The sequence below is a fragment of the Crinia signifera genome, chromosome 6 (assembly GCF_055691185.1).
Source record: "Crinia signifera chromosome 6, ASM5569118v1, whole genome shotgun sequence".
Lineage (NCBI taxonomy): Eukaryota > Metazoa > Chordata > Amphibia > Anura > Myobatrachidae > Crinia > Crinia signifera.
In genome coordinates this window covers 91,782,702-91,796,264 of record NC_139222.1, presented here as the reverse complement: position 1 = coordinate 91,796,264, position 13,563 = coordinate 91,782,702, and the positions used below count along the sequence as shown (strand labels likewise).

Below are 13,563 nucleotides of genomic sequence, written 5' to 3'. Positions count from 1 at the left end.
GTTGCCACCCGCGTGCAGCTATACGCGGTCTGCCATACTCGCAGATGCTGCGTATAGTCCGCATCAATAGCGATACTAAAAAAGCCATGGAACAACTTGATCTCCTCATCCTCAAGTTTCAAGAGAGAGGTTATGCCCGTTCTCAACTTCTTGCAGATAAAGATAAAGTATTACAACTTGACCGTAAGACACTTCTTCTCCCTAAAAATACAAACATCGATCCCAAGGAACATCGATTCCCATGGGTCAATCATTATAACAGCAAATCCACTGCCTTGACAAAAATGGTCAAAAATCATTGGCCCATAGTGGCCACTGACAATCAATTAGGACTACTAGGTTCCAAACTCATGCCCTGTTACTCCAGAGGCAAAAATCTGCGAGATTGGTTGGTAAAAACGGACATGTCCAAATACAAACCCACTAAAACTACCTCTTCCACCTCTGCATCTTTTCTGACCACTAATAGAAAAGGCTGTATCCGCTGTGGCTGTGTCACCTGCCAGTTTTTATTGGCTGGTGACAGCTTTCAGCACCCTCATACAGGTAAAAAAATCTTCATCAGACACAGATTAGACTGTAATTCTACACATGTAGTTTATCAAATTTTGTGTCCGTGTGGCCTCACGTATATAGGCAAAACTGCAAGGAAATTTAAGGAGCGCATGGCGGCACACCGTTCTGCCATTAAAAATGCTCTTATTAGTGGCTCAAGCGACCAACCAGTCGCAAGACATTTTGCGCAACTTCGTCATCCAATAACCACCTTACGTTACAGGATGATCGACACGGTAGTCCCATCAATACGCGGCGGCAACAGAGCTGCCAAACTCTTGCAGTGTGAGACAAGATGGATTGCCCTCCTCGATGTTATACACCCTAAGGGACTGAATGAATCCATTTCTTTTTCATCTTTTCTTTAAACCCTGTCGATTCTCTCGAGAATCCAGCAGCTTATTACTTTAAACTGTCATTCTAAGTATTTTATTGTTGTGTATTCCCTATTCTTTCTGGTACTGTCAACTTTTGGTTAAGACATCATCTAACTGTTGTCTGTTTCACTATAAATTTGATTATATCATTCGAATTATTTTTGCTTGATTAGCAGCTTTCAGCAGCATATTGTAATGTATATTATGCATTTCTGCTCATTCGTTTACACTTGTTGTATTTTTTGTATTCTCCGCTCCCAGGTTGGTGGGTAAGCGTCCCCCGTTGCTATGACTCCGTGTATCGGAGCCGTCCAGCGGCATGACGTCATCACTCAATGCCGACGCCGGGTGGGGGGCCGGGCTCTCTCCGTGCGCACGGTACTCTGCACTAGAGGTATGTTTGTCAGTCTTTATAAATTCATGTATTGTATCAATGTTTGTCAGACTTGAAAACAGTTTTTAAATAAAACTGAAACGTTGTCATATAACGTCTCCTGATCTTTGATCGTATCTGAGTGCCGCACCCCTGTCTGCTGTATTATCCCCCAAGTGAGGGCACCGGAGCCAGTTAACTTTGTCATTCGGAGTGCCGGACCAACCAGCGTTTATATTGGAATAGACACCGGAGAGTGAGTGTTCCTGTCCAAGGCACCCAGCGCTTTTCAAATTGGATTACAAACTGTCCTGTGGTGTATAAATTACACTTTCAAGAACTCTTTTGCTGTCACTTTGCGGATCATCTCTTTGGTTCGTATCACACTGGACACTTTTCGGGTGTTTGCACAGCGGAGTAACAAATTAACCCCCAGCAATTATGGCTGAGGGAGGAGCAGAATTTTCACACATGCATTTTTATGCAGGAGATACCTTCACTTATTCTGAAACAGAAGTGGAGGCCATTGTATATGAAAAAGGAATCAATGATGAAGCAGAGGCAGCTTCTAATGAGTCTATATATCGAGACTGGATAAAACTGAAGAAGAAAGAAGTAGACTTTCATCTACACTGTCTTTCTTTAAGTGATTACTATAAAGCCAAGAAAATCCCTAGAGGCTTTAGGGTGCGCAACTGCCCCACAATTGGCAGGTATGATCCAGCATTTTGTAAAAAATGGACTGCAATACTTAATAAGTGTTCATTAGACCTGATTGTCTTGGTCATTGATCAGTCTACAAAAGAACTGGAAAATATTAACAAAAAAATCAATGAATTTGAGACAAAGTATCTTCCCACGCTAGAAGCCGATGAAGAAACTAAATGGTTGGAGAAGCTTCAAATTCAAGTATCTACATATAAAAAAGAATTGATTAAATTCAAGAAAGAAAAGTTGGTCAAGGTAGAATTGGATTATGAACGCCACACGGTATACAAGTGGCTTTCAGACAGAAATCCTCAGGACCGTAAAAGACCCTTTTTCAGAAGAAGTAATAAAAAATTTAACCGATTTGATACCGACAGTTCACAAGAATCAGGAAGCTCTGCAAATGAACAAGATCTCAATAACCCTGGTGTTCACCCTTTAGGGGTAGCTACCCGATCAATTCGGGCAGGAAAAAACGCAGATACACCAGAAGGAGCAAGCAAAACTGCAGGCAGAGGAAGGGCAGGGAAACCTCCAAAACCAAGGAAACCGTAATATTCAATCTTTCCTCTCACGACCTGTCTAGCAGTGAAAAAAGCTTGCTAGAAAAAGGACTTACGTTCGTACCAACAGTAACATACAATTCCTTCCAAGGCAAAATTGAAAGGCATGCATTACATCGCAAGCTAAAACTAAAAGAATTCTTCAGTACACACCCTCCAACCAACACTACTCGACCAAATGTCCCACATCAATTGGCACAATTCCGCCAAAAGTCTACCTTTGAACCCCAATCTACAAATGCCAGCATAAAGACATTTATGAGACGGCTGGAAGAAGACACAGAGACCATCGAGAAAACAGATGAGCAACATCATTTAAATCTGACACCTCTAGAAAGAGAAGCGCTTCATTCCCTATCTAATAACATCACCCTTGTCATCCGCTCTGCGGACAAAGGTGGCGGGATTGTGCTGCAAGACATACAGGACTACAAGAGCGAGGCTGAAAGACAATTGGCAGATGAAATCGTGTATAAGAAATTACCAGGGGATCCAACCAACAAATGCATCAAAGCATTAAAACCTGTATTACAGGACTGTTTAGACGCTAAATTTATATCACAAGAAATCTTTGATCTACTTCTTCCATCGTACCCACTTGTACCCCTGTTTTACACGATCCCTAAAATTCATAAAAATGCCCAAAAGCCCCCCGGCCGCCCCATTATAGCGGCACGGGGATCACTCCTTCAGCCCACATCTGTATTCCTGGACTCAGTCATACAGCCATTGATTCAAAGCGAACCAAGCTTTTTGTTGGACACTGGCACCTTTCTGTCTAAGCTACAGCATTTTGATTTATTGCCAGATTCTTGTTGGTTAATTAGTGTTGATGTTGTGAGCTTATATACGTCAATACCACATTCTTTTGGTTTACATGCTATGCGTGACTTCCTGATTAAAAAGAGTGAACTTCCTTTGCAGCATATCGAATTGTATTTGAAATTATTAGAACTGATCCTAACCAATAATTTCTTTATCTATGATAACCAATTTTTCCTTCAGACACAGGGGTGTGCCATGGGATCGAGCTCAGCTCCGAGCTACGCTAATGTAGCCATGTTTATGGTAGAAGACCTATTATTCTACAACAATCCCCAGATCAAACAACATTTAATGGCGTTTTATAGATATATAGACGACCTGTTTGTGATCTGGGACGGTCCCCAATCTGCATTTGAACAATTGCTATCCTCTCACAATGCTAGTCAACATCCCATCAAATTTACCTACTCCATGAGCAAAAATTGTATCAATTTTTTAGACGTAAAAATTGAATTGGTTTGCGGCAAATTATGTACCTCATTATATGTCAAACCGACTGACAGGAATCTGTTACTACAAGCATCCAGTTGCCACCCGCGTGCAGCTATACGCGGTCTGCCATACTCGCAGATGCTGCGTATAGTCCGCATCAATAGCGATACTAAAAAAGCCATGGAACAACTTGATCTCCTCATCCTCAAGTTTCAAGAGAGAGGTTATGCCCGTTCTCAACTTCTTGCAGATAAAGATAAAGTATTACAACTTGACCGTAAGACACTTCTTCTCCCTAAAAATACAAACATCGATCCCAAGGAACATCGATTCCCATGGGTCAATCATTATAACAGCAAATCCACTGCCTTGACAAAAATGGTCAAAAATCATTGGCCCATAGTGGCCACTGACAATCAATTAGGACTACTAGGTTCCAAACTCATGCCCTGTTACTCCAGAGGCAAAAATCTGCGAGATTGGTTGGTAAAAACGGACATGTCCAAATACAAACCCACTAAAACTACCTCTTCCACCTCTGCATCTTTTCTGACCACTAATAGAAAAGGCTGTATCCGCTGTGGCTGTGTCACCTGCCAGTTTTTATTGGCTGGTGACAGCTTTCAGCACCCTCATACAGGTAAAAAAATCTTCATCAGACACAGATTAGACTGTAATTCTACACATGTAGTTTATCAAATTTTGTGTCCGTGTGGCCTCACGTATATAGGCAAAACTGCAAGGAAATTTAAGGAGCGCATGGCGGCACACCGTTCTGCCATTAAAAATGCTCTTATTAGTGGCTCAAGCGACCAACCAGTCGCAAGACATTTTGCGCAACTTCGTCATCCAATAACCACCTTACGTTACAGGATGATCGACACGGTAGTCCCATCAATACGCGGCGGCAACAGAGCTGCCAAACTCTTGCAGTGTGAGACAAGATGGATTGCCCTCCTCGATGTTATACACCCTAAGGGACTGAATGAATCCATTTCTTTTTCATCTTTTCTTTAAACCCTGTCGATTCTCTCGAGAATCCAGCAGCTTATTACTTTAAACTGTCATTCTAAGTATTTTATTGTTGTGTATTCCCTATTCTTTCTGGTACTGTCAACTTTTGGTTAAGACATCATCTAACTGTTGTCTGTTTCACTATAAATTTGATTATATCATTCGAATTATTTTTGCTTGATTAGCAGCTTTCAGCAGCATATTGTAATGTATATTATGCATTTCTGCTCATTCGTTTACACTTGTTGTATTTTTTGTATTCTCCACTCCCAGGTTGGTGGGTAAGCGTCCCCCGTTGCTATGACTCCGTGTATCGGAGCCGTCCAGCGGCATGACGTCATCACTCAATGCCGACGCCGGGTGGGGGGCCGGGCTCTCTCCGTGCGCACGGTACTCTGCACTAGAGGTATGTTTGTCAGTCTTTATAAATTCATGTATTGTATCAATGTTTGTCAGACTTGAAAACAGTTTTTAAATAAAACTGAAACGTTGTCATATAACGTCTCCTGATCTTTGATCGTATCTGAGTGCCGCACCCCTTTCTGCTATATATAGATTATAGATATATATCTATAGATATATATCTATATAGATAGATAGATATTATAATATCGTGTGGCACCATTCATTAAGGCCAATATCAGTAAGTGTGTATGCACTTGCCAATGCCAGCACCCAGCTGGGTCCGCTTTGGTAACTATAATGTGGCTGGTACTTTTTCACCGGCCAATCAGCTCTCAACTGTGTAGTTACAGGCTTGGTTTGAAAAATGACAGGTAGGAGCTGATTGGCCGGTGATAAAGTACCACCCACATTATCTCTTCACGATGCTTAATAAATCGGCCCCTATATCACTAAATACACATATCAGCTAATGCGCTCCCAGCTTAAAACATGATAAGATGTACAGTACATCAGTGGGAGAAAGCATTTACTCAGTTGCTGAGTTCTATCTATTTGTACAAGCGGCTTAGTAACCTGAAATGGACGTGGTATGTCTCCATGACAGTTACAGATTGCAATATGCCTTGCTTGATCTGCAATGCATCGTGTAGCATTTTAAGCAAAAAAAAAAATGTAGAATTTAATAGCTTATCCCTTTTACAAGGGATAAGCTATTAAAACGTAGGTTGAACTAGATGGACGCAAGTCTTTATTCAGCCTTATCTACTATGTAACTATGTAACTATATAATAATTCTCTCAATTTCATTGTTCATTTGCACACACATGCTTGTGTACTAGGCTACAGAACTACTAATGTTAGCAAATAAAGCTGCCACCTTAAAAATAGAGCTGCCCACCAAATCGATAGTAAACTCACTCGCAACTGTGTGCACATTTGAAGCCTATACGCAAGAACTTCAACTGTAAGGTTAGCCCCGTGGCTATGCAGACTGGACGAAGCCATAGTGATGCAGGTACCATGTTTCCCTGCATACACTATAACAGCTGAATGCAAATACACTCCACTAAAATGGCCATGACATCATGAATCGATTTCCCATTAACTGACATTTAAAGAAAATATATTACATAATCTTTCTGTCCATTTACTACAGCTGTCTGGTTCCCATACACCCTACTCTGTCATGGTAAATGCACATCTTGTACACAGTGTGATTAGTTACATCTCTCAGCGATCAGAAACTGCGGTCCGACCGTCAATAGCTGAACCCATCATTACATAATAACCAGTCTGATTACAGCTTGAAGGGACCAAAACAGTCACAATAAACTCATCAGTCCGAGATCAAACACTGAGATGCAGGAAGAAATCATTAAGCGTAATTATTAAAACTGGAGTCAAACAAACAAAACAAACAAAAACTTTACATTACACAGAGTAATCATGATGTTTCCCATCTAAATTAAAAAGTTTACATAGAAACCATGAACCAACTACTGCCTGTATAGAGGAGAAGCTTCCAACTTTCACTAGCATGAGGAATAGCCTTCAGGAATTCTGGTAATGCCGATCTAATAGCAAATGCTATCCCTGTACCGATCTATAGCAGCTACTGATGCAGCATATATCACAATCTCTAAGGTCTGTCCGTCTCCAACTTGTGTGCATAGTAGAAGCTGGATTACATGCCTCCCATCCAGAGGCTCCCACTGCTAGGGAACAGAACAGACCATGCTGGAGAGGAACAGGATAAAGCAAGGGTGGGGGAATGGCAGAATCAGAATCATCTTTATTGGCCAGGTATACTTGCGTATGCTTGGAATTTTTTGTGGTAACAGTGCAGCATCAAGCAGGGAACACAAGGGGGGTGGGAAGAGAGGCATAAACATACATCAAATACATTTTACATATATCTAGAACAGTTTGAGTTAGTATTTGGTATGTTTAATACTGTTTAGTTGGTGGACAGCTATTGGGAAGAAGCCTTTTGTAGTTCTTGTCGTCTTTGCTGGGATGGACCTAAAATGTCTGCCTGACGGAAGGGGTTCAAACAGGTTGTGGCCAGGGTGTAGCTTGTCCGCCAAGATCTTTCCTGCACGCTTATTGACCCTGGCTAGGTATAGTTCTTGGACAGTGGGGAGCTCCGCCCCCCATCCTCACCACTCTTTGCAACCTTCGTCTGTCATTCTCGTTTGCTCCTCCGAACCAGATTGTGATCGAGGAGCAAAGGACAGACTCTACTATGGCAGTGTAGAAGATGAGCAGCAGCTCCTGCGGGATGTTGAATTTCTTGAGTTGCCTCAGTCAGGAAGAACAACCTCTGCTGAGCTTTCTTGACAGTTGTAATGATGTTGGGACCCCATTTGAGGTTGCAGGAAATCTTTGTTCCTAGGAATTTGAAGGAGTCGACCCTCGACACTACTCTGTCAGATATTATGAGTGGGTGCATGGCATTTGCTTTCCTTCTGAAGTCCACCACCATCTCCACCGTTTTGAGTGGTTTGAGGTCAAGGTTGTTTCCGCTACACCATTTAGTTAGCCGATCCACCTCCCGTCTGTATGCCGACTCGTTTCCATCCATGATAAGGCCGATAACCGTTGTGTCGTCTGCAAATTTTATAATTTTTACTGACTGTTCTGCTGAGGTGCAGTCGTTTGTGTAGAGGGAGAAGAGCAGGAGGGAGAGGACACATCCTTGAGGGGCACCGGTGCTAATTGTGCATGTGTTTGACATGAATGCGCCTGCTTTCACCGCCTGTTTCCTTTCAGTCAGGAAGTCAGTGATCCAGGAGCATGTAGGTTCTGGGACTCCTAGTGAATGGAGTTTTGGCTCCAGGATGTGAGGGATGATAGTGTTGAATGCCGAGCTGAAATCAACAAATAGTATCCTTGCATAGGTGCCTGGACTGTCCAGGTGCTGTAGAATGTGGTGCAGCCCTAGGTTGACTGCATCCTCAACACTTCTGTTTGCTCGGTAGGCAAACTGCAGGGGGTCGAGGTGAGCATTTGTCACAACTCTCAGGTGGTTCAGCAACATATGTTCAAGCACTTTCATGACCACCGATGTTAGTGCAATCGGCCTGTAGTCATTGAGGTCTTTCGCAGTTGAGCTCTTGGGAACCAGGACGATAATTGAGCCTTTGAAGTAGGTGGGGACCTTGCACATTTCTAGTGAAGTGTTGAAAATCCTGGTAAAGATAGGGGCGAGTTGTGTTGCACAGGTCTTGAGGGCAGATGGAGACACTCCATCTGGACCTCCAGCTTTCCTAGGGTTGACTCTCTTGAACATTCCTTCTACCTCTGTTTGGTCCACCCGGAGAGTGTGGGGGGTGGCAGTTTTGGAAGGAGGGTGGGCAAGCCGTTTTGCCCCGGTCAGTGGTAGGACTGATGCAGGTAGCTTCCTTCTCGAACCTACAGTAGAAATCGTTCAGCTCATTCACTAGTTTCTGGTGCATGGTGGAGAGGGTTCGAGAGATCTTGTAGTTGGTTATAGCTTGCATGCCTCTCCAAGCTGACGTGGGGTCATTGGTTGACAGGTTGTTCGCCAGCTTGTCTGAGAATCTTTTTTTTTACCAGCTTGATTTCCCGTTTTAGGGAGTTCGTGGCCTGTTTGTACAGGACAATACCACCACTGCGATAGGCTTCTTCCTTTGCCCGACGGAGCTTTCTGAGTTGACCGCTGAACCATGGCTTGTTGTTGTTGAAGGTGCGTGCTGTTTTGAGTGGCATGCACAGGTCCTCGCAGAAGCTGATGTAGGCTGTCACTGGGTCGGTCAGATCGTCTAGGTTTGTAGCTGAGGATTCAAAGACTCCCCAGTCTGTGCATTCGAGACAGGCCTGAAGCTTAATTTTTGCCTCGTTTGTCCAGCTTTTGACTTATTTGACCACTGGTTTAGCTGACCTTAGCTTCTGGGTGTAAGTTAGTAGAAGGTGGATTATGCAATGGTCAGAGAGGCCCAGAGCTGCCCGGGGGATAACAGAGGAAGGGAGAGAACATTACTTTATTCACATTTTCAAACATGTGCTGCAATCATTCCTAACTGACACATTCTGCAGATCCACAGGTGGTGTGGAAAACATGGACTGTTGGTAGATCTCGAGTACAGGTTTATCTTTAAATAGCTGAAATAATCAAGAAAGCCAGTCAAAAAGACTTATGTGGAACACATTTGTAAAAACCTATAGACAAGTGACTTCTGATTTGGAAGTAAAGCAAAAAAAAAAATCAAGTAACTGAAGGTGCTCATAAATGGTGCGATGATCGCCCCCGTTATGGGCTGCATCGCATCGCAACGCATGCATTTTGCATGCGATGCAATGCAAGGGCAGTACAAAAAGTATGTGCAGCACATACTTTTTGTACTGTGCGATGAGATGCCTGCGGGAGCGCGCATCGCACAGGGCAAACGCACCGTGTATGGGCACCTTTAGTTTCTGGAGAGGAGTTTTCGGTTGCCTGCCACAGCCTGGGTTACAACTACAGTTGCCACGCGTCCAGAACTTTACAGATTTGTCCTGTAAATGTCAGACATGCAGCTTCTTAAATTGAGCCAATATGGGACATAGTTTGTCACATTTTTGGGTTCTGCTGCAAAGGCGGGGGTCTGCGGAATCAGTGGGCATGGCAGAGAGAGACTGACAGGTGCTTCAGCCTATGGCTATGCAACTGAACATGGCTGGGACTAGGATATCCAATCCTAATTCCTGGCTGGCATGAAGGAAAGATGAGCATACCACAGCATAAGGCCAGGCCGGCATCTGCATATGATTAAGTCACTCTGAGGAATGTAATCTGGGACATTTCCTGGGTCTGGACTACATGCCGAGACAGTCAGGCTCAGGCAGCAGGTGAGAGAGAAACTGAAGTGATGCCATGTGCAAATGCGATTCAAGCAATGTGGTGTTGCTTGCAGTGAGAATGTTTGTGCTGGGGCTGGCTGCAGTGCACCTAACACAAAAATCGGCACTTGTGTACTATCACGGCGCCCATCGCATCGCAGACCATAAGGCATGCGATGGTATGTGATGCGACGCGATTGGCACACGATGGTATACATTTTAAAATTGTATACCATTGTATATGGCATACAATGCGATTTTAAATTGTATAAGCACCCTATATGGGGGCTTACAATGATAAATGCACCCCCACTATGAACGTGAACCCGAAGCGTGCCCGCGACGGGCGGCGGTACGCGTCCTACGACCTTTTCATACCCCCACTATCCACGTCGGCATGTAGTTGATTTTATATAGTGTGGCGAGCGCAGCGAACCACCGAGCCCGAAGCGTGGCGAGCGCATGCTGAATACATGTAAAGTAATACGCGTCCCCTCGTCACGCTTCGGGCTCGGTGGCTCGCTGCACTCGCCGCACTATATATAAAATCGACTCCACGCCGACATGGATAGTGGGAGTATGAAAAGGTCAGAGGACGCGTACCGCCGCCCCTCGCGGGCTCGCTGCGCTCACCACGCTTCAGGTTCGCGTTCATACTGGGGGTGGCGTGGGGGGTGCATTTAACATTGTAAGCCCCTATTAGGGTGCTTATACAATTAAACATCGTATAGGTGGCTTATACAATTTTAAATCGCATCGCAGTGCATAGGGTGTATGGCATGCGATGCGATTTATATGGTGTGCGACCAAATATCGTGGGCGCCGTGCTAGTACACAAGTACCCAAAAATCAATGTGCATATTAATAATATACAGTATGCACCCATACGCTGTACCTGTATACTGTATTAGGATAATCATCATCCCCATGTGAGCATTATTATTATGTACAGGCTTTATATAATAAGAATGCCAACATGACTGATGACAGACATGATGAGGATCCTCATACAGTATACTGGCCTTGAGTATGGATATTATCATAATGCATACTGATTTTTGTTGAAGTCAGGATCATAGAGCCCTACTGCATTTAGGATCCATCCATCATTAATGATCGCAAACGACAAGCTGCATCCTGGTCACAACCTGTTCGACATCCTACCATCCAGAAGACGGTTCAGGTCCATCCCCGTCAAAACGTCCAGATCCGCAAGAAGCTTCTTTCCGTTAGCCTTCCATCAGCTGAACAATCCAATCAAAGCGAATGCAATCCCACTATCAACAGCCAAACAACGTGTCCCTACTTGGCGACCTGACCACCATAGTCGTAGCTAGAAATTAAATGCGTGTAATGTCTTTATGTAATGTCTCCCTCCCCCCTTTTCATCCCTGCTTGATGCTGCACTGTAATCCACAAAAAATTCCTAGTGTGCGCAAGCACACATGGCCAATAAAGTTGATTCTATTCTATTACATCAATGTGTTTAAATTGTCAGTCTATTACCCTTCAATGTGTTTCCTCCAGAGGGCAAATACTTGCAGACAATATTAATTACCCTATGGTCCAGATACAATGTGCTGTATATACAGTGTAGGGTCCTTTGGATACATGCTACATTTGAGGCTTTACTGTTCAAAAAGTTCACCAAATTATTTAATATTTTCTGTCCTGGCAGATGTATACCTGGTGCACTTGTAGCAGATGGGTTCTTCAGAACACTAACTGAAAAGTTGGCATCGCTGCCTCACTACACCACCGAAAAGTAAAAGGCATTCAAGCTATAGGTCTGAATGGGTCACATACTATTAGTGGGTCAGGCCAGTTCCTGGTGATAGATACAAAGCAAACTGCAGAATTTGTCATCAAGCGGTCACAGTTATACATGGAGGGATGGCTGGCCTCCAACAGCATTCTGCTGCTGTTGCCCATGGATGTGCTGCTAAAGACAGAGAATGAAATCGCACATTTCCTCATAGCTCCCATCAAGCAGACCTGGTAAATTGTTCAATTAGTATAATGGTTTATTGCCGATGTAAACTAGGCTTTATTCTAGTTTACATGTTCCTATATTATATATTCAGAAAGGACTAGCACAGTGGCTTTCAAAATTCTTTGAATAACAACGCCCTAGAGTTTTTTTCTCCATGGCATCCACAAGCCCCAAAAAATTTTTTAAAAAATCACGGCAAAAAATATTAAATGAAGTAAATTATGCTCATATGTCATCCTTAAGTTGCACAGAAACATATAATTTGATTGTGATGGTTTACTTTCAGATCATTTAAACACCATGTTCTTAATAATAATTAAATAGTTACGTCCCAGGAGATGTACGTTCTGTGTCGCACCCCAAACTGTGTTACGTCCCTGGGGATCTATTTAGTGCCTAATTGGGTAGGACTCACAAGCCAGCACTGTATAGAAGGTTCAGGACATTCCCTGAAACTGCAGGGAAATACAGTATGTTTAGTGGAAATCTGAGGAAAAATTACTTCCCAGAAAGGTAAGTGGACAAGTGGAATAGCCCCCAATCAAAAAAGCTAGATGCCAAGACAGTAGAGAAATTTAAACATGCATGAGATAGACATAAGGATATCCTAACAAAGAAATAACGATCACACAGGGTTTGAGGTAACCCATAAAACCAAATGGTAAAAAAAGGGGCAGACTAGATGGGCCAAATGGTTCTTAACTGCTGTCAAATTCTATGTTTCTATGTTCCCCTCTGTATCAAGGGAGTATGTACATTTAACTGCAATTTGCTGAGAATATATGCTACATTACAAACTTGCAGAAAGTCTCTTGATGATGGGCTGCAAGCTTAAATATTGTGATCAAAATATAAGTCCTCACGGGTTTTATTTGCTCCATTTAGATGTGCAGTATATTATTGTTACTGGGGATTTTTTTTCTGGTATATATACGTATAAGGCATTAATATTGCCACATACTGGTACCATGTACAATATGGTTAAACCTGTACACTAATATATTTACTAAATGCACCAACATTTGCACCCCGCTGATTTTCTATTTTACCTATCTTGAGAAACAAAAGTCATTGTGTAAATCACTTGTTTTCCCCTATTTTCCAACAGATAAGGATAAAGACCGTGCCCACGGGAAGATGCAGACAGAGAGACTGAGTGGCCCCGAAGCTCAAGTATCCAACTTGTTGAGAGTTTTGTGCAGATATTTGATTACATAACAATAAAGCAGCTTACCCCGCAATCCTTAACACTGCTACTAAAATAGCAGTAATATGTAATGGAACTGAGCTAGCCAACTGTGCATGCTGAACCTGAGTTCACACATAAGCACGGTCAAAGGTCTTGCAATGCAGAGGTGCCAGAGTGATGCTTTTGGATCCTTCTTCACAACTGCAGACCTCATTTCATAGGAAAGCGCGTGCCTCCGGAAACCAATCTGAAGATGATGTTAGTTCCCCCAGGCAACTGAAGCACTC

The 13,563-nt window shown here is 43.1% G+C and overlaps 1 long non-coding RNA gene across 1 annotated transcript in view; it reads left to right on the top strand.

Moving 5' to 3' along the window:
* The window catches only part of LOC146007019 (uncharacterized), a 318,388-nt gene extending 305,032 nt beyond the window's left edge, over positions 1 to 13,356 (top strand). Inside the window, exon 5 of the long non-coding RNA XR_014444197.1 lies at positions 13,196 to 13,356. This is a non-coding gene — a long non-coding RNA (uncharacterized LOC146007019). The remainder of the gene's footprint in view (positions 1 to 13,195) is intronic.
* Positions 13,357 to 13,563: the final 207 nt, after the last annotated feature.